This window comes from Camellia sinensis, chromosome 12, assembly GCF_055761805.1.
Source record: "Camellia sinensis isolate YWXY chromosome 12, ASM5576180v1, whole genome shotgun sequence".
Classification (NCBI taxonomy): Eukaryota; Viridiplantae; Streptophyta; class Magnoliopsida; order Ericales; family Theaceae; genus Camellia; species Camellia sinensis.
This window is the reverse complement of record NC_138972.1, coordinates 122,013,536-122,034,464: the sequence shown is the minus strand read 5'-3', so window position 1 is coordinate 122,034,464 and position 20,929 is coordinate 122,013,536. Positions and strand designations below refer to the sequence as shown.

The following is a 20,929-nucleotide window of genomic DNA, read 5'->3' as shown; positions in this document are numbered from 1 at the left end:
CATGAAATTCACTCAAACGTTTTGGGAGCAGCTCTGCTCAAGACTTTTCATAAAATGAAACACGATTAGTAAGTGTATCGATCGATGTCCGATCAAGCTAAATTTTTATAAATATATTCTTCTCTTTGAACTACGAGATGAATGGTTCAAATCACAAAACTATGGAGCCTACAAAATAGAGTCCTGAGGGAGTATGGAGAAGATGTAGTCTTGAGGGGAGCATACACCCCAACAATTTTGGCTATTTTCATCACCTATCAGTGCAAAGGCACAGTCACAGAAAAATTAAAAATAACAGGTGTCACAAAAAAAAAAAAAAAAAAAAGAAGGCATAAGCAGTGGGCGGTGCCCAATTTAAACAATTGTCATTCCTACAGATTTCTGTCTGATCAAAAACATTTCATAATTTCTAAAATTCTACTCGGGTTTTCTTTCACAATTATTTCCTCCCAACGAGCTTTCGATTTTATTCCAAGTATCTAATCAAGCAACTACCTCCTTAGTCAAATGTCTTTCGAGGGAATTTCGAATTTTATTCAAAATTGAAGATTTGATCACCACTTCCTTATCTACCATTTTTCATAAAAGTCGAAATGCCCCCTAAAGTCAATGACTTAAAGATACTTATTCGATCATCCACCTTCCATAATCTCCGAGGCTGTACATAAGTTGCAAAGTTCCTATTTTTTTAAAAGTTATTCTTTAATAACATGTTTTCATGGGGATTTAAATTTTAAAAAGGCAATCATTCTTTTCTTTTCTCTTCTTCTTTGATCGTTAAGGTAAGAACCCAAATTCAAAATCAAATTCTTTAAAATAGGGAAACCACCCGCCTAATTTACTACTGATTACTCAAATCATGATCAAAATACGAATCACGGCCTAAATTGAACCCCCAAACCTTTGTAACTGCATCATTGCTCCCAAATAACTCGGATTGCCATAGAATCAAATCACTGCCACGTCAGACTCCCCAGACTTTGGGAATGAAATCACGGTCTTTCTCGTTGTTAGATCGCTGGAATAAATCAAATCATTTCCAAAATATCACATAAGCACATAATTTGCATTCATGCCTATTTCGGGGGTAGGGTTGCCCTGTCCTAATTTAGAAGTCAGACCTAGGATTCACTAAATCATTCAAAGAGGCAATAATAAAATCCTGGAAAGGAGGATATCCAGCCCTAGTTTGGAAGCTGCTAATGCTCTCTCCATGCAAAAGAACGTAAGTTTGGCAACAAAAGCGTACATCAGTTATTACTATCAATATACCACTCCTTCCACAAGGGAATGATCAAACAGTACTAGTAGCATAGTCTCATGCTTGCCTTATTGACATAACATAACCCACGAATAGTGTCCAGAATACTATGCAACAAACCCGAGAATAGGTGAATGGAACCAGTCAATTTTGTTTAACACTTACCATTGGATCTCGAAGTCATCGTCATCACCCATTGGGTGATAGTTGCCCGACCAAGCGAATTCTGAGGAATTTAAAGGATTCCTACCAGAGTGATCAATCTAAACAATTGTCTTTCCATTACTTATTGTTTCCCGAAATGTGCCCCAATTTATTTTCAAAAGTGCGTCATCAAATTTCAACTTCTATTTTTTTCAAAATCGTCTTTCAAAATAAAGTGCCGTTTTTTTTTTCCTTTAAAATTTCAATGATTCCCTTTCCTCTTTTTTTTCGAATGTTTTGAGGAGTTCGGATTTTATTCCAAGGAATCAACCAAACGATCGCCCATTAGGCAAATATCTTGTACGGGAACCAAAATTTTATTCGAAATGAGAGACTCGGTCATTACATCCTTGTCTAACATTTCTCAATAAAATTAAGGTTCCCTCATAGTCAGCGGCCCAAAGGTTTATACCTGATGAAAAGAACTTTCCATAATTTCGAAACTCTATTCAAATTTTATTTTCAAAAAATTTCAAAAGAATTTTAGATCTTATTCCAAGAAATCAATCAAACAGTCACCTTATAGTCAAACGTCTTCTAAGGAAATTCAAAATTTCACTTCAAAGTGAAAGACTCGGTCATCACCTCCTCATCAACACTTTTCCATAAAATCAAATTCCCTCTAAAGTCAAAAACCTAAAGATTTCTGTCTGATAAAAAACTTTCCATAATTTCTAAAATTCTACTCGGGGTTTTCTTTCACAATTCTTTCCTCCCAAGGAGCCCTCGATCTTATTCCAAGTATCTAATCAAACAATTGTCTCCTTAGTCAAATGCCTTTCCAGGGGATTTCGAATTTTATTCAAAATTGAAGATTTGGTCACCACTTCCTTATGTACAATTTTTCATAAAAGTCGAAATTCACCCTAAAGTAAATGACTTAAAAATCCCTATTCGATCAAACACCTTCGATAATCTCCAAGCCTATACTTAACTTGGAAAGTTCTTTTTTTTTTAGAAGTTATTCTTTAATAACATGTTTTCTTGGGGATTTAAATTTTAAAAAGGCAATCATTCTTTTTTTTTCCTCTTCTTCTTTGATCCCTAAGGTAAGAACCCAAATTCAAACTCAAATTCTTTAAAAATAGGAAACCACCCCCCTAATTTACTACTGCTTACTCAAATCATGATCAAAATATGAATCACTGCCTAAATTGAACCCCCAAATCTTTGTAACTGCATCATTGCTCCCAAATAACACGGATTGCCATAGAATCAAATCACTGCCACGTCAGACTCCCCAGACTTTGGGAATAAAATCACTGTCTTTCTCGTTATTAGATCGCTGGAATAAATCAAATCATTTCCAAAACATCACATAAGCACATAATTTGCATTCATGCCTATTTGGGGGGTAGGGTTGCCCTGTCCAAATTTAGAAGTCATACCTAGGATTCACTGAATCATTCAAAGTGGAAATAATACAATCCTGGAAAGAAGGGTATCCTGCCTAGTTTGGAAGCTGCTAATGCTCTCTCCATGTAAAAGAAGGTAAGTTTGGTCACAAAAGGGCACATCAGTTGTTATTATCAATATACCACACCTTCCACAAGGGAACGATCAAACAGTACTAGAAGCATAGGCGCATGCTTGCCTTATTGACATAACATAACCCACGAATAGTGTCCGGGATACTATGCAACAAACCCGAGGATAGGTGAATGGAACCAGTCAATTTTGTTTAACACTTTCAATTGGATCTCAAAGTCATCGTCATCACCCATTGGGTGATAGTTGCCTGACCAAGGGAATTCTGAGGAATTTAAAGGATTCTTGCCAGAGTGATCAATCTAAACAATTGTCTTTCCTTTACTTATTGTTTCCCGAAATGTGCCCCAATTTATTTTCAAAAGTACGTGATCAAATTTCAACTTCTCTTTTTTTCAAAAATCTTTTTTCAAAATAAAGTGCCGTTTCTTTTTATTTTATTTAAAATTTCAATGCTTCCCTTTCCTCTTTTTTTTGGAAAGTTTTAAGGAGTTCGGATTTCATTCAAAGAAATCAAACAAACGATCACCCTTTAGCCAAGTATCTTGTACAGGAACCAAAATTTTATTCGCAATAAGAGACTCGGTCATTACTTCCTTGTCTAACATTTCACCATAAAATTAAGGTTCCCTCAAAGTCAGCAGCCCAAAGGTTTTTACCTGATGAAAAGAACTTTCCACAATTTCGGAACTCTATTCAAATTTTATTTTCAAAAAATTCCAACGGAATTTTAGATCTTATTCCAAGAAATCAATCAAACAGTCACCTTATAGTCAAATGTCTTCTAAGGAAAATCAAAATTTCACTTCAAAGTGAAAGACTCAGTCATCACCTCCTCATCAACACTTTCCATAAAATCAAATTCCTTCTAAAGTCAAAAACCTAAGGATTTTTGCCAGATCAAAAACTTTCCATAATTTCTAAAATTCTACTCGGGTTTTCTTTCACAATTCTTTCCTCCCAAGGAGCTCTCGATCTTATTCCAAGCATCTAATCAAACAATTGCCTCCTTAGTCAAATGTCTTTCTAGGGGATTTCGAATTTTATTCAAAATTGAAGATTTGGTCACCACTTCCTTATCTACCATTTTTGGTAAAAGTCTAAATTCCCCCTAAAGTCAATGACTTAAAGATTCTTATTCGATCAAACACCTTCCATAATCTCCGAGGCTCTATTTAAATTTTAAAAAGGCAATCATTCTTTTCTTTTTCCTCTTCTTCTTTGATCACTAAGGTAAGAACCCAAATTCAAACTCAAAATCTTCAAGATTGGGAAACCACCGCCCTAATTTACTACTGATTACTCAAATCATGATCAAAATATGAATCACTGCCTAAACTGAACACCCAAATCTTTGTAACAGCATCATTGCCCTCAAATAACTCGGATTGCCTCAGAATCAAATCACTGCCACGTCAGACTCCCCACACTTTGGGAATGAAATCGCTGTCTTTCTCGTTGTTAGATCGCTGGAATCAAATCAAATCGTTTCCAAAATATCACCTAACCACATAATTTGCATTCAGGCATATTTGGGGGGTAGGGTTGCCCTGTCCTAATTTAGAAGTCAGACCTAGGATTCACTAAATCATTCAAAGAGGCAATAATACAATCCTTGAAAGAAGGGTATCCTGCCCTAGTTTGGAAGCTGCTAATGCTCTCTCCATGCAAAAAGAGGTAAGTTTGGTCACAAAAAGACACATCAATTGTTACTATCAATATACCACTCCTTCCACAAGGGAATGATCAAACAGTACTAGAAGCATAGTCACATGCTTGCCTTATTGACATAACATAACCCACGAATACTGTCCGGGATACTATGCAACAAGCCCGAGGATAGGTGAATGGAATCAGTCAATTTTTTTTAACATTTACCATTGGATCTCGAAATCATCGTCATCACCCATTGGGTGATAGTTGCCCGACCAAGGGAATTCTAAGGAATTTAAAGGATTCCTACCAGAGTGATCAATCTAAACAATGATCTTTCCATTACTTATTGTTTCCCAAAATGTGCCCCAATTTATTTGCAAAAGTGCGTGATCAAATTTAAAATTCTATTTTTTTCAAAATAGTATTTCAAAATAAAGTGCCGTTTTTTTTTTCTTTAAAATTTCAATGTTTCCCGTTCCTCTTTTTTTTCGAATGTTTTGAGGAGTTCGGATTTTATTCCAAGGAATCAACCAAACGATCACCCATTAGGCAAATATCTTGTACGGGAACCAAAAATTTATTCGAAATGAGAGACTCGGTCATTACTTCCTTGTCTAACATTTCTCCATAAAATTAAGGTTCCCTCAAAGTCAGCGGCCCAAAGGTTTTTACCTGATGAAAAGAACTTTCAATAATTTCGAAACTCTATTCAAATTTTATTTTCAAAAAGTTTCCAAAGAATTTTAGATTTTTTTCGAAGAAATCAATCCAACAGTCACCTTATATTCAAATGTCTTCCAAGGAAATTCAAAATTTCACTTCAAAGTGAAAGACTCGGTCATCACCTCCTCATCAACACTTTTCCATAAAATCAAATTCCCTCTAAAGACAAAAACCTAAGGATTTCTGTCTGATCAAAAACTTTCCATAATTTCTAAAATTCTACTCGGGTTTTCTTTCACAATTCTTTCCTTCGAAGGATCTCTCGATCTTATTCCAAGTATCTAATCAAACAATTGTCTCCTTAGTCAAATGTTTTTCTAGGGGATTTCGTATTTTATTCAAAATTGAAGATTTGATCACCACTTCCTTATCTACCATTTTTCGTAAAAGTCGAAATTCCCCCTAAAGTCAATAACTTAAAGATTCTTATTCGATCAAACACCTTCCATAATCTCCGAGGCTCTACTTAAGTTGGAAAGTTCCTTTTTTTTTTAGAAGTTAATCTTTAATAACATGTTTTCTTGGGGATTTAAATTTTAAAAAAGCAATCATTCTTTTCTTTTTCCTCTTCTTCTTTGATCACTAAGGTAAGAACCCAAATTCAAACTCAAATTCTTTAAAATTGGGAAACCACCCCCTAATTTACAACTGATTACTCAAATCATGATTAAAATATGAATCACTTCCTAAATTGAACCCCCAAATCTTTGTAATAGCATCATTGCCCCCAAATAACTCGGATTGCCTCAGAATCAAATCACTGCCACGTCAGACTCCCCACACTTTGGGAATGAAATCACCGTCTTTCTCGTTGTTAGATCGCTGGAATCAAATCAAATCGTTTCCAAAATGTCACATAACCACATAATTTGCATTCAGGCATATTTGGGGGGTAGGGTTGCCCTGTCCTAATTTAGAAGTCAGACCTAGGATTCACTAAATCATTCAAAGAGGCAATAATACAATCCTTGAAAGAAGGGTATCCTGCCCTAGTTTGGAAGCTGCTAATGCTCTCTCCATGCAAAAGGAGGTAAGTTTGGTCACAAAACGACACATCAATTGTTACTATCAATATACCACTCCTTCCACAAGGGAATGATCAAACAGTACTAGAAGCATAGTCACATGCTTGCCTTATTGATATAACATAACCCACGAATACTGTCCGGGATACTATGCAACAAGCCCGAGGATAGGTGAATGGAACCAGTCAATTTTTTTTAACATTTACCATTGGATCTCGAAATCATCGTCATCACCCATTGGGTGATAGTTGCCCGACCAAGGGAATTCTAAGGAATTTAAAGGATTCCTACCAGAGTGATCAGTCTAAACAATGATCTTTCCATTACTTATTGTTTCCCAAAATGTGCCCCAATTTATTTGCAAAAGTGCGTGATCAAATTTAACATTCTATTTTTTTCAAAATAGTATTTCAAAATAAAGTGCCGTTTTTTTTTTCTTTAAAATTTCAATGTTTCCCTTTCCTCTTTTTTTTCGAATGTTTTGAGGAGTTCGGATTTTATTCCAAGGAATCAACCAAACGATCGCCCATTTGGCAAATATCTTGTACGGGAACCAAAAATTTATTCGAAATGAGAGACTCGGTCATTACTTCGTTGTCTAACATTTCTCCATAAAATTAAGGTTCCCTCAAAGTCAGCGGCCCAAAGGTTTTTACCTGATGAAAAGAACTTTCAATAATTTCGAAACTCTATTCAAATTTTATTTTCAAAAAATTTCCAAAGAATTTTAGATTTTATTCGAAGAAATCAATCCAACAGTCACCTTATATTCAAATGTCTTCCAAGGAAATTCAAACTTTCACTTCAAAGTGAAAGACTCGGTCATCACCTCCTCATCAACACTTTTCCATAAAATCAAATTCCCTCTAAAGACAAAAACCTAAGGATTTCTGTCTGATCAAAAACTTTCCATAATTTCTAAAATTCTACACGGGTTTTCGTTCACAATTCTTTCCTCCCAAGGAGCTCTCGATCTTATTCCAAGTATCTAATCAAACAATTGTCTCCTTAGTCAAATGTCTTTCTAGGGGATTTCGAATTTTATTCAAATTTGAAGATTTAGTCACCGCTTCCTTATCTATCATTTTTCGTAAAAGTCAAAATTCCCCATAAAGTCAACGACTTAAAGATTCTTATTCGATCAAACACCTTCCATAATCTCCGAGGCTCTACTTACGTTGGAAAGTTCCTTTTTTTTTTTGAAGTTATTCTTTAATAACAAGTTTTCTTGGGGATTTAAATTTTAAAAAGGCAATCATTCTTTTCTTTTTCCACTTCTTCTTTGATCACTAAGGTAAGAACCCAAATTCAAACTCAAATTCTTTAAAATTGGGAAACAATCCCCCCAATTTACTACTGATTACTCAAGTCATGATCAAAATATGAATCACTACCTAAATTAAACCCCCAAATCTTTGTAACTGCATCATTGCCCCCAAATAACTCGGATGGTAACAGAATCAAATCACTGCCACGTCAGACTCCCTGCACTTTAGGAATGTAATCACTGTCTTTCTCGTTGTTAGATCGCTGGAATCAAATCAAATCATTTCCAAAATATCACATAAGCACATAATTTGCATTCATGCCTATTTGGGGGTAGGGTTGCCTTGTCCTAATTTAGAAGTCAGACCTAGGATTCACTAAATCATTCGAAGAGGCAATAATACAATCATGGAAAGGAGGGTATCCTGCCCTAGTTTGGAAGCTGCTAATGCTCTCTCCATGCAAAAGGAGGTAAGTTTGGTCACAAAAGGGCACATCAGTTCTTACTATCAATATACCACTCCTTCCACAAGGGAATAATCAAACAGTCCCAGTGGCATAGCCTCATGCTTGCCTTATTGACAAAACACAACCAACGAATAGTGTCCGGGATACTATACAATCAACCCGACGATAGGTGAATGGAACCAGTTAATTTTGTTTAACACTTACCATTGGATCTCGAAATCATCGCCATCACCCATTGGGTGATAGTTGCTCGACCAAGGGAATTCTGAGGAATTTAAAGGATTCCTACCAGAGTGATCAATCTAAACCATTGTCTTTCCATTACTTATTGTTTCCCGAAATGTGCCCCAATTTATTTTCAAAAGAGCATGATCAAATTTCAACTTCTATTTTTACCAAAATCCTTTTTCAGAATAAAGTGCCGTTTTTTTTTTTTTCTTTAAAATGTCAATGCTTCCCTTTCCTCTTTTTTTTTGAAAGTTTTGAAGGGTTCGGATTTCATTCAAAGGAATCAACCAAACGATCACCCTTTAGCCAAGTATCTTGTAGTGGAACAAAAATTTTATTCGAAATGAGAGACTTGGTCATTACTTCCTTGTCTAACATTTCTCCATAAAATTAAGGTTCCCTCATAGTCAGCGGCCCAAAGGTTTTTACCCGATGATAAGAACTTTCCATAATTTCGGAACTCTATGCAAATTTTATTTTCAAAAAATTTCCAAAGAATTTTAGATCTTATTCCAAGAAATCAATCAAACAGTCACCTTATAGTCACATGTCTTCTAAGGAAAATCAAAATTTTTCTTCAAAGTGAAAGACTCGGTCATCACCTCCTCATCAACACTTTTCCATAAAATCAAATTCTCTCGAAAGTCAAAAACCTAATAATTTCTGTCTGATAAAAAACTTTCCATAATTTCTAAAATTCTACTCAGCTTTTTTATTCACAATTCTTTCCTCCCAAGGAGCTCTCGATCTTATTCCAAGTATCTAATCAAACAATTGTCTCCTTAGTCAAATGTCAATCTAGGGGATTTCGAATTTTATTCAAAATTGAAGATTTCGTCACTACTTCCTTATCTACCATTTTTCATAACGGTCGAAATTCCTCGTAAAGTCAATGACTTAAAGATTCTTATTCAATCAAACACCTTCCATAATCCCTGAGACTCTACTTAAGTTGGAAAGTTCCTTTTTTTTATAGAAGTTATTCTTTAATAACATGTTTTTTTGGGGATTTAAATTTTAGAACGACAATTATTCTTTTCTTTTTCCTCTTTCTTCTTTGATCACTAACGTCAGAATCCAAATTCAAACTCAAATTCTTTAAAATTGGGAAATAACCCCCCAAATTTACTACTGATTAGTCAAATCATAATCAAAATATGAATCACTGCCTAAATTGAACCCCCAAATCTTTGTAACTGCATCATTACCCCCAAATAACTCGGATTGGCATAGAATCAAATCTCGGCCACGACAGACTCCCCAGACTTTGTGAATGAAATCACTGTCTTTCTCGTTGTCAGATCGCTGAAATCAAATAAAATCGTTTCAAAAATATCACATAAGCACATAATTTGCATTCATGCTTATTTGGGGGGTAGGGTTGCCCTGTCCTAATTTAGAAGTCAGACCTAGGATTCACTAAATCATTGAAGGAGGCAATAATACAATCCTGGAAAGGAGGGTATCCTGCCCTAGTTTGGAAGTTGCTAATGCTCTCTCCATGCAAAAGGAGGTAAGTATGGTCACAAAAGGGCACATCAATTGTTACTATCAATATACCACTCCTTCCACAAGGGAATGATCACACAGTACAAGTAGCATAGCCTCATGCTTGCCTTATTGACATAACATAACCCACGAATAGTGTCCGGGATAATTTGCAACAAACCCGAGGATAGGTTTATGGAACCAGTCAATTTTTTTTAACACTTACTATTGGATCTCGAAGCCATCGTCATTGGGTGATAGTTGCCCGACCAAGGAAATTCGGACGAATTTCAAGGATTCTAACCAAAGTGATCATTCTAAACAATTGTCTTTCCATTACTTATTGTTTCCCGAAATGTGCCCCAATTTCTTTTCAAAAGTTCGTTAGCAAATTTCAACTTCTATTTTTTTAAAAATCCTTTTTCAAAATAAAGTGTCGTTTTATTTTTATTTAAAATTTCAATGTTTTCCTTTCCTCTTTATTTTCTAAAGTTTTGAGGAGATCAGATTTTATTCCAAGGAATCAACCAAACGATCCCCCTTTAGCCAAATATCTTGTACAGGAATCAAAATTTTATTCGAAATGAGAGACTCGGTCATTACATCCTTGTCTAACATTTTTCTATAAAATTAAGTTTCCCTCAAAGTCAGCAGCCAAAGGTTTTTACCGGATGAAAAAAACGTTCCATAATTTCAGAACTCTATTCAAATTTTATTTTCAAAAAATTTCCAAAGAATTTTAGGTCTTATTCCAAGAAATCAATCAAACAATCACCTTATTGTCAAATATCTTCAAAGGAAATTCAAAATTTCACTTCAAAGTGAAAGACTCGGTCATCACCTCCTCATCAACACTTTTCCGTAAAATTAAATTCCCTCTAAAGTAAAAAACCTAAGAATTTCTGTCTGATCAAAAACCTTCCATAATTTCTAAAATTCTACGCGGGTTTTCTTTCGCAATGCTTTCCTTCCACGGAGCTCTCGATCTTATTCCAAGTATCTAATCAAACAATTGTCTCCTTAAGTCAAATGTCTTTCTAGGGGATTTCGACTTTTATTCAAAATTGAAGATTTGGTCACCACTTCCTTATCTACCATTTTTCGTGAAAGTCGAAATTCCCCCTAAAGTCAATGAATTAAAGATTCTGATTCGATAAAGCATCTTGCATAATCTCCGAGGCTCTACTTAAGTTGGAAAGTTCCTTTTTTTTTTAGAAGTTATTCTTTAACATGTTTTCTCAGGGATTTAAATTTTAAAACGGCAATCATTCTTTTCTTTTTCCTCTTCTTCTTTGATCACTAATGTAAGAACCTAAATTCAAACTCAATTCTTTAAAATTGGGAAACAACCCCCCAAATTTACTACTGATTACTCAAATCATGATCAAAATATGAATCACTGCCTAAATTGAACCCCCAAATAACTAGGATTGCTATACAATCAAATTACTGCCACGTCAGACTCCCCACACTTTGGGAATGAAATCACAGTCTTTCTCGTCGTTAGATCGCTGGAATCAGAGCAAATCGTTTCCAAAATATCACATCAGCACATCATTTGCATTCACGCCTATTTGGAGGGTAGGGTTGCCTTGTCTTAATTTAGAAGTCAGACCTAGGATTCACTAAATCATTCAAAGAGGCAATAATACAATCTTGGAAAGGAGGGTGTCCTGCCCTAGTTTCGAAGCCGCAAATGCTCGCTCAATGCAAAAGGAGGTAAGTTTGGTCACAAAAGGGTACATCAGTTGTTACAATCAATACACCACTCCTTCGACAAGGGAACGATCACACAGAACTAGTAGCATAGCCTCATGCTTGCCTTATTGACATAACGTAACCCACGAATAGTGTCCGGGATACTATGCAAGAAACCCGAGGATAGGTGAATGGAACCAGTCAATTATGTTTAACAATCACCATTGGATCTCGAAGTCACCGTCATCCCCCATTAGGTGATAGTTACCCGACCAGGGGAATTCTGAGGAATTTAAAGGATTCCTACCAGGGTGATCAACTTAAACAATTGTCTTTTCATTACTTAATTATTCCCGATATGTGCCCCCAATTTATTTTCAAAAGTCCGTGATCAAATTTCACCTTCTATTTTTTTCAAAATGCTTTTTCAAAATAAAGTGCCGTTTTTTTTTTTTTCTTTGAAATTTCATTGTTTCCCTTTACTCTTTTTTTTCGAAAGTTTTGAGGAGTTCGGATTTTATTCCAAGGAATCAACCAAACGACCGCCCTTTAGCCAAATATCTTGTAAAGTAACCAAAATTTTATTCAAAATGAGAGACTCGGGCATTACTTCCATGTCGAACATTTTTCCATAAAATTAAAGTTCCCTTAAAGTCAGCGGCCCAAAGGTTTTTACCTGATAAAAAAAACTTTCCATAATTTCGGAACTCTATTCAAATTTTATTTTCAAAAAATTTCCAAAGGTTTTTACTTGATGAAAAAAACTTTCCATAATTTCGGAATTCTATTCAAATTTAATTTTCAAAATGTTTCCAAAGAATTTTAGATCTTATTCCAAGAAATCAATCAAACAGTCACCTTACAGTCAAATGTCTTCTAAGGAAATTCAAAATTTCACTTCAAAGTGCAAGACTCGGTCATCACCTCCTCATCAACACTTTTCCATAAAATCAAATTCCCTCTAAAGTCAATAACCTAAGGATTTATGTCTGATCAAAAACTTTACATAATTTCTAAAATTCTACTCTGATTTTCTTTCATAATTCTTTCCTCCCAAGGAGCACTCGATCTTATTCCGAGTATCTAATCAAACAATTGTCTCCTTAGTCAAATGTCTTTCTAGGGGATTTCGAATTTTATTCAAAATTGAAGATTTGGTCACCACTTCCTTATCTGCCATTTTTCGTAAAATTCGAAATTCCCCCTAAAGTCACTGACTTAAAGACTCTTATTCGATCAAACACCTTCCATAATATCCAAGGCTCTACTTAATTTTGAAAGTTCCTTTTTTTTTAGAAGTTATTCTTTAACATGTTTTGTCGGGGATTTACATTTTAAAAAGGCAATCATTCTTTTCATTTTCCTCTTCTTCTTTGATCACTAAGGTAAGAACCCAAATTCAAACTCAAATTCTTTAAAATTAGGAAACCACCGTCATAATTTACTACTGATTACTCAAATCACGATCAAAATATGAATCACTGCCTAAATTGAACCCCCAAATCATTGCAACTGCATCATTGCCCCAAAATAACTCGGATTGCCACATAAATAAATCACTGCCACATCAGACTCCCCAGACTTTTGGAATGAAATCACGGTCTTTCTCGTTGTTAAATCGTTGGAATCAAATCAAATCAAATCATTTCCAAAATATCACATCGGCATATAATTTGCATTCATGCATATTTGGCAGGCAGGGTTGCCCTGTCCTGATTTAGAAGTCAGACCTAGGATTCTCTAAATCATTCAAAGAGGCAATAATACAATCCTGGAGAGGAGGGTATCATGCCCTAGTTTGGAAGCTGCTAATGCTCTATCCATGCAAAAGGAGGTAAGTTTGGTCACAAAAGGGCACATCGGTTATTACTATCAATATACCACTCCTTCCACAAGGGAATAATCACACGGTACTAGTAGCATAGCCTCATGCTTGCCTTATTGACATAACATAACCCACGAATAGTTTCCGAGGTACTATGCAACAAAACCGAGGATAGGTGAACGGAACCAGACAATTTTGTTTAACACTTACCATTGGATCTCGAAGTCATCGTCATCACCCATTGGGTGACAGTTGCCCGACCAAAGGGAATTCTAACCAATTTAAAGGATTCCTACCAGAGTGATCAATCTAAACAATTGTCTTTCCATTACTTATTGTTTCCCGAAATGTGTCCCAATTTATTTTCAAAAGTGCGTGATCAAATTTCAACTTCTATTTTCTTCAAAATCCTTTCTCAAAATAAAGTGTCGTTTTTTTTTTATTTAAAATTTCAATGTGTCCCTTTCCTCTCTTTTTTTTTTGAAAGTTTTGAGGAGTTCAGATTTTATTCCAAGGAATCAACCAAACGATCGCCCTTTAGCCAAATATCTTGTACAGGAACCAAAATTATATTCGAAATGAGAGACCCGGTCATTACTTCCTGGATTACTTCCTGGTCTAACATTTCTCCATAAAATTAAGTTTCCCACAAGGTCAGCGGCGCAAAAGTTTTTACCTGATGAAAAGAACTTTCCATAATTCGGAACTCTATTCAAATTTTATTATTAAAGAATTTCCAAAGAATTTTAGATCTTATTCCAAGAAATTAATCAAATAGCCACCTTATAGTCAAATGTCTTCTAAGGAAATTCAAAATTTCACTTCAAAGTTAAAGGCTCGGTCATCACCTCCTCATCAACACTTTTCCATAAAATCAAATTCCCTCTAAAGTCAAAAATCTAAGGATTTGTTTCTGATCAAAAACGTTTCATAATTTCTAAAATTCTACTCGGGATTTCTTTCACAATTCTTTCCTCCCAAGGAGCACTCCATCTTATTCCAAGTATCTAATCAAACAATTGTCTCCTTAGTCAAATGTCTTTCTAGGGGATTTCGAATTTTATTTAAAATTGAAGATTTGGCCACCACTTCCTTATCTACCATTTTTCGTAAAAGTCGAAATTCACCCTAAAGTCAATGACTTAAAGATTCTTATTCGATCAAACACCTTCCATAATCTCCGAGGCTCTACTTAAGTTGGAAAGTTCTTTTTTTTTTTTAGAAGTTATTCTTTAAAATGTTTTCTCGGGGATTTAAATTTTAAAAAGGCAATCATTCTTTTCTTTTTCCTCTTCTTCTTTGATCACTAAGGTAAGAACCCAAATTCAAACTCAAATTCTTTAAAATTGGGAAACCACCCCCCTAATTTACTACCGATTACTCAAATCATAATCAAAATATGAATCACTGCCTAAATTGAACCCCCAAATCTTTGTAACTGCATCATTGCCCCCAAATAACTCGAATTGCCTCAGAATCAAATCACTGCCACGTCAGACTCCCCAGACTTTGGGAATGAAATCACTGTCTTTCTTCTTGTTAGATCGCTGGAATCAAATCAAATCAAATCGTTTCCAAAATATCACACAATCACGTAATCTGTATTCATGCCTATTTGGGGGGTAGGGTTGCCCTGTCCTAGTTTAGAAGTCAGATCAAGGATTCACTAAACCATTCAAAGAGGCAATAATACAATCCTGGAAAGGAGGGTATCATTCCCTAGTTTGGAAGCTGCTAATGCTCTCTCCATGCAGAAGGAGAGGTAAGTTTGGTCAAGAAAGGGCACGACAGTTGTTACAATCAATATACCACTCCTTCCACAAGGGAATGATCAAACGGTACTAGTAGCATAGCCTCATGCATGCCTTATTGACATAACATAACCGACGAATAGTGTCCGGGATATTATGCAACAAACCCGAGGGTAGGTGAATGGAACCAGTCAATTTTGTTAGACAATTACTATTGGATCTCGAAGTCATCGTCATCACCCATTGGGTGATAGTTGCCCGACCAAGGGAATTCTGACGAATTTAAACGATTCCTACCAGAAAGATCAATCTAAAATATTCTTTTCCGTTACTTATTGTTTCCAGAAATGTGCCCCAATTTATTTTCAAAAGTGCGTCATCAAATTTCAAATTCTATTTTTTTAAAGGTATTTTTTCAAAATAAAGTGCCGTTTTTTTTTTTCTTTAAAATTTCAACGTTTCCCTTTTCTTTTTTTTTCCGAAAGTTTTGAGGAGTTCGGATTTTATTCCAAGGAATTAACCAAACGATCGCCCTTTAGCCAAATATCTTGTACAGGAACCAAAATTTATTCAGAATGAGAGACATGGTCAGTACTTCCTTGTCTAGCATTTCTCCATAAATTTAAGTTTCCCTTAAAGTCAGCGGCCCAGAGGTTTTTACCTAATGAAAAGAACTTTCCATAATTTCGGAATTCTATTCAAATTTTATTTTCAAAAAATTTCCAAAAATTTTAAATCTTATTCCAAGAAATCAACCAAACAATCACCTTATAGTCAAATGTCTTCAAAGGAAATTCAAAATATCACTTCAAAGTGAAAGGATCGGTCATCACCTCCTCATCAACACTTTTCCATAAAATCAAATTCCCTCTAAAATCAAAAACCAAAGGATTTCAGTCTAATCAAAAACTTTCCATAATTTCTAAAATTCTACTCTGGTTTTCGTTCACAATTCTTTCCTCCCAAGGAGCTCTCGATCTTATTCCAAGTATCTAATCAGACAATTTTCTCCTTAGTCAAATGCCTTTCTAAGGGATTTCGAATTTATTCAAAATTGAAGATTTGGTCACCACTTCCTTATCTACAATTTTTCATAAAAGTCGAAATTCACCCTAAAGTAAATGACTTAAAAATCCCTATTCGATCAAACACCTTCGATAATCTCCGAGTCTATACTTAACTTGGAAAGTTCCTTTTTTTTTAGAAGTTATTCTTTAATAACATGTTTTCTTAGGGATTTAAATTTTAAAAAGGCAATCATTCTTTTCTTTTTCCTCTTCTTCTTTGATCACTAAGGTAAGAACCCAAATTCAAACTCAAATTCTTTAAAAATGGGAAACCACCCCCCTAATTTACAACTGATTACTCAAATCATGATCAAAATATGAATCACTTCCTAAATTGAACCCCCAAATCTTTGTAACTACATCATTGCCCCCAAATAACTCGGATTGCCACAGAATCAAATCACTGTCACGTCAAACTACCCAGACTTTGGGAATGAAATCACTGCCTTTCAAGTGGCTAGATCGCCGGAATCAAATCAAATCAAATCGTTTCCAGAATATCACATAACCACAAAATTTGCATTCATGCCTATTTGGGGGGTAGGGTTGCCCTGTCCTAATTTAGAAGTCAAACCTAGGATTCACTAAATCATTCAAAGAGGCCAAAATACAATCCCGGAAAGGAGGGTATCCTGCCCTAGTTTGGAATCGGCTAATGCACTATCCATGCAAAAGGAGGTAAGTTTGGTCACAAAAGGACACATCAGCTGCTACTATCAATATACTACTCCTTCCACAAGGGAATGATCAAACAATACTAGTAGCATAGCCTCAAGCTTGCCTTATTGACATAACAAAACCCACGAATAGTGTCCGGGATACTATGCAACAAACCCGAGGATAGGTGAATGGAACCAGTCAATTTTGTTTAACACTTTCCATTGGATCACGAAGTCATCGTCATCACCCATTGGGCGATAGTGGCCCGACCAAGGGAATTCAGACGAATTTAAAGGATTCCTACCAGAATGATCAATCTAAAATATTGTTTTCCATAACTTATTGTTTCCAGAAATGTGCCCCAATTTATTTTCAAAAGTGCATCATCAAATTTCAACTTCTATTTTTTTTAAAATAAAGTCCCACTTTTTTTAAAAAAAAAAAAATCAATGTTTCCCTTACCTCTTTTTTTTCGAAAGTTTTGAGGAGTTCGGATTTGATTCCAAAGAATCAACCAAAAGATCGCCCTTTAGCCAAATATTTGTACAGGAACAAAAATTTTATTCGAAATGAGACTCGGTCTTTACTTCCTTGGCAAAACATTTCTCCATAAAATTAAGTTTCCCTCAAAGACAGCGGCCCAAAGGTATTTACCTGATGAAATGAACTTTCTATAATTTCGGAACTCAATTCAAATTTTATTTTCAACAAATTTCCAAAGAATTTTAGATCTTATTCCAAGAAATCAATCAAACAGTCACCTTATAGTCAAATGTCTTCTAAGGAAATTCAAAATTTCACTTCAAAGTGAAAGACCCGGTCATCATCTCCGCATCAACACTTTCCCATAAAATCAAATTCCCTCTAAAGTCAAAAACCAAAGGATTTCTGTCTGATGAAAAACTTTCCATAATTTCTAAAATTCTACTCGGGTTTTCGTTCACAATTCTTTCCTCCCAAGGAGCTCTCGATCTTATTCCAAGTATCAAATCAAACAATTGTCTCCTCAGTCAAATGTCTTTCTAGGGGATTTCGAATTTTATTCAAAATTGAAGATTTGGACACCACTTCCTTATCTACCATTTTTCGTGAAAGTCGAAATTCCCCTGAAGTCAATGACTTAAAGATTCTTAATCGATCAAACACCTTCCATAATCTCCGAGGCTCTACTTAAGTCGGAAAGTTCCTTCTTTTTTCAGAAGTTATTCTTCAACAACATGTTTTCTGGGGGATTTAAATTTTAAAAAGGCAATCATTCTTTTCTTTTTCCTCTTCTTCTTTGATCACTAAGGTAAGAACCCAAATTCAAACTAAAATTCTTAAAAATTGGGAAACCACCCCCTTAATTTACTACCGATTACTGAAATCATGATCAAAATATGAATCACTGCTTAAATTGAATCCCCAAATCTTTGTAACTGCGTCATTGCCCCCAAATAACTCGGATTGCCACAAAATCAAATCACTACCACGTCAGACTCCCCAGACTTTGGGAATGAAATCACTGTCTTTCTCGTTGTTAGATCGTTGGAATCAAATCAAATCATTTCCAAAATATCACATAAGCACATAATTTGCATTCATACCAATTTGGGGAGTAGGGTTGCCCTGTCCTAATTTAGAAGTGAGACCCAGGATTCACTAAATCATTCCAAGAGGCAATAATACAATCCTGGAAAGGAGGGTATCCTGCCCTAGTTTGGAAGCTGCTAATGCTCTCTCCATGCAGAAGGAGAGGTAAGTTTGGTCAAGCAAGGGCACAACAGTTGTTACAATCAATATACCACTCCTTCCACGAGGGAATGATCAAACAGTACTAGTAGCAGAGCCTCCTGCTTGCCTTATTGACATAACATAACCCACGAACAGTGTCCGGGATACTATACAACAAACCCGAGGATAGGTGAATGCAACCAGTCAATTTTGTTTAACAATTACCACTGGATCCCGAAGTCATCGTAATCACCCAGTGGGTGATAGTTGCCCGACCAAGGGAATTCTGACGAATTTAAACGATTCCTACCAGAATGATCAATCTAAAATATTCTTTTCCATTACATATTGTTTCCTGAAATGTGCCCCCAATTTATTTTCAAAAGTGCGTCATCAAATTTCAACTTCTATTTTTTTAAACATATTTTTTCAAAATAAAGTGCCGTTTTTATTTTTTCTTTAAAATTTCAATGTTTTCCTTTCCTCTTTTTTTTTCGAAAGTTTAAAAAGAGTTCGGATTTTATTCCAAGAAACCAACCAAACGATCGTCCTTTAGCCAAATATCTTATACAGGAACCAAAATTTTATTCGAAATGATAGACTCAGTCATTACTTCCTTGTCTAACATTTCTCCACAAAATTAAGTTTCCCTCAAAGTCAGCGGCCCAAAGGTTTTTACCGGATGAAAAGAACTTTCCATAATTTCATAACTCTATTCAAATTTTATTTTCAAAAAATTTCCAAAGAATTTTAGATCTTATTCCAAGAAATCAATCAAACAGTCACCTTATAGTCAAATGTCTTCTAAGGAAATTCAAAATTTCACTTCAAAGTGAAAGAATCGGTCATCACCTCCTCATCAACACTTTTCCATAAAATCAAATTCCCTCTAAAGTCAAAAACCTAAAGATTTCTGTCTGATCAAAAACTTTCCATAATTTCTAAAATTCTACACGGGATCTCGTTCACAATTCTTTCCTCCCAAGGAGCTCTCGATCTTATTCCAAGTATCTAATCAAACAATTGTCTCCTTAGTCAAATGCCTTTCTAGGGGATTTCGAATTTTATTCAAAATTGAAGATTTGGTCACCACTTCCTCATCCACCATTTTTCGTAAAAGTCGAAATTCCCCCTAAAGTCAATGACTTAAAGATTCTTATTCGATCAAACACCTACCATAATCTCCGAGGCTCTACTTAAGTTGGAAAGTTCCTTTTTTTTTAGAAGTTATTCTTTAACAACATGTTTTCTCGGGGATTTAAATTTTAAAAAGGCAATCATTCTTTTCTTTTTCCTCTTGTTCTTTGATCACTAAGGTAAGAACCGAAATTCAAACTAAAATTCTTAAAAATTGGGAAACCACCCCCCAAATTACTACCGATTACTCAAATCATGATCAAAATATGAATCACTGCCCAAATTGAACCCCCACATCATTGTAACTGCATCATTGCCCCCAAATAACTCGGATTGCCACAGAATCAAATCACCGCCACGTCAGAATCCCCAGACTTTGGGAATGAAATCACTGTCTTTCTCGTTGTTAGATCGCTGGAATCAAATCAAATCAAATCGTTTCCAAAATATCACATAAGCACATAATTTGCATTCATGCCTATTTGGGGGGTAGGGTTGCCCTGTCATAATTTAGAAGTCAGACCTAGGATTCACTAAATCATTCAAAGAGGCAATAATACAATCCTGGAAAGGAGGGTATCCTGCCCTAGTTTGGAAGCTGCTAATGCTCTCTCCATGCAGAAGGAGAGGTAAGTTTGGTCAAGCGAGGGCACAAGAGTTGTTACATTCAATATACCACTCCTTCCACGAGGGAATGATCAAACAACACTAGTAACATAGCCTCCTGCTTGTCTTATTGACAAAACATAACCCACAATTAGTGTCCGGGATACTAAGCAACAATCCCGAGGATAGGTGAATGCAACCAGTCCATTTTGTTTAACAATTACCATTGGATCCCGAAGTCATCGTAACCACCCAGTGGGTGATAGTTGCCCGACCAACGGAATTCTGACGAATTTAAAAGATTCCTACCAGAGTGATCAATCTAAACACTTGTCTTTCCATTACATATTGTTTCTCGAAATGTGCCCCAATTTATTTTCAAAAGTGCGTCATCAAATTTCAAATTCGATTTTTTTAAACATATTTTTTCAAAATAAAGTCCCGTTTTTATTTTTTCTTCAAAATTTCAATGTTGTCCTTTCCTCTTTTTTTTTCGAAAGTTTAAAAGAGTTCGGATTTTATTCCAAGGAATCAACCAAACGATCGTCCTTTAGCCAAATATCTTGTACAGGAACCAAAATTTTAATCGAAATGAGAGATTCGGTCATTACTTCCATGTCAAACATTTCTCCACAAAATTAAGTTTCCCTCAAAGTCAGCGGCCC

At 35.3% G+C, this 20,929-nt stretch overlaps 1 pseudogene; it reads right to left on the bottom strand.

Moving 5' to 3' along the window:
* LOC145789121 (mannosyl-oligosaccharide glucosidase GCS1-like) overlaps positions 1–20,929 on the bottom strand; it is a 377,152-nt pseudogene that overhangs the window by 343,094 nt on the left and 13,129 nt on the right.